This window comes from Nanorana parkeri, unplaced genomic scaffold (assembly GCF_000935625.1).
Source record: "Nanorana parkeri isolate BGI_ZX_2015 unplaced genomic scaffold, ASM93562v1 scaffold4378, whole genome shotgun sequence".
Lineage (NCBI taxonomy): Eukaryota > Metazoa > Chordata > Amphibia > Anura > Dicroglossidae > Nanorana > Nanorana parkeri.
This window is the reverse complement of record NW_017310641.1, coordinates 15,020-15,548: the sequence shown is the minus strand read 5'-3', so window position 1 is coordinate 15,548 and position 529 is coordinate 15,020.

Below are 529 nucleotides of genomic sequence, written 5' to 3'. Positions count from 1 at the left end.
CAGAGGTTAGACATTGCTCAGTATACCCCCCCCCAGCTCCTATTTCAGGGGGGCACTCGGTGGGGGTGGGGGGTGGTAGCGGAGTGCCCCCTGGTTAGTATCTGTGCGCACAGAGCCCATTGGCATCAATATCTATATTATTATTATACGGGATTTATATGTCGCCAGCAGTGTGCGCAGCGCTGTACAATATAGGGAAGACATTACAATACAATACAAGACGGTAAGGAGAGCCCCGCCCCTGAGGGCTTACAATCTAAAAGATAAGCTTTTTCCCATCATATTATTGCTTCGTGTATAACATTGAACTTCTCACCACCAGTCCGGACCCTTTAATACGCACTTTATCCTGATCTTCCTTGTTACTACTCCCCACAAGGGCCTTCTTCCTTCAACTCCTTTTTCTTGGTTAACTGGGCCATATCCTATCTGTAATAAACTGTAATAATGTTCTGTTCATTTCCTACATTCTTGCTCTCTTCTTATTGTAATGTTTTACCAATGTTAATAATTCCTTGTACTATTATAC